The sequence below is a fragment of the Lipotes vexillifer genome, unplaced genomic scaffold (genome assembly GCF_000442215.2).
Source record: "Lipotes vexillifer unplaced genomic scaffold, Lipotes_vexillifer_v1.1 scaffold1546, whole genome shotgun sequence".
In the NCBI taxonomy this organism is placed as follows: Eukaryota; Metazoa; Chordata; class Mammalia; order Artiodactyla; family Lipotidae; genus Lipotes; species Lipotes vexillifer.
Window position 1 is genome coordinate 36,989 of NW_006780757.1, and position 1,041 is coordinate 38,029.

Below are 1,041 nucleotides of genomic sequence, written 5' to 3' on the forward strand. Positions count from 1 at the left end.
GAATGCCATCTCAGGACAAAGTGAACACTGTGGACTTGTAGTTTTCTTAAAAAGAATTCCACTCTTTAAGAGAATTAGAATCCACTCTAAATTCTGTTTTTCTCTCCCCACCTGAATAAAGAGATGTCTTACTTTAAACATGTCATCTGAATGTAGGCAGTTTTGTAGGAAATAAATTCATCAGATAACTTCAAGTTGCATCAGAATCTGAGTCTCACCTCATCTGTAAAGGGCAGAGTAAAAATGAAGCCCCATATTTCAGAAAAGCAAACTTAACTTTGTGGATTTGCTGTAGGTCATGCAAAGGGACGGAAAGAAGAAAGAGCTCAGGTAGCTCTTGACGCTCAGGTGGGACAGATCCCAGCCCTCTTCTCTGTCCTCACACCAGGCAGGGCCTCCTTCAAATCAGCCAGCGGCCAAAGAGGAGGGACTGTCTCTCTAACTCCAATTACATTTTTACATGTTTTGTTTCACACTTTTATAGTTAGTAGCACAAATTGGGCCAAAGAAACGTTGCCTTAGAAATATATGAATAAAGAATCAATAGTGAACCAGAGTAAATATTGTTTTACTCCCTAAGGACATGTTTGTAAGGCCATGTAAGTGGTCCTTCCCTTTGTAGTCTCTGGTGAGGCACTTTAGGAAGATAAATTTGAGGAGAATAAATTCAGGAATTCTGAGATAAATATAGAGTTGAAGTGTTGCTGTACCCTTTTCCACATAATTTTTGAGAATCTAGCACTTGCTTAGAAGCAAGGGGGTGGCTATAGTACATATTTTTAAAACCCTCAAAGAAGTGTTTTCAACCAAGGATTATTATGCTTACCAAAATAAATTGACTTTCATAGTATAGTTTCCACTTCAAAATTAGTTTTTCTAATTTAATATATTTATATGTAAGATTGAAATATGTGTATACATATAAATTATGTTGTTTGTCAAATAATTTGTCAAATATATGGGGACACCATTTTTCTCTAGAAATGTTTATTTAAATGAGAGAGGGAAAAGTGTATTTTAATTTAAAGCTTTCTTAAAACT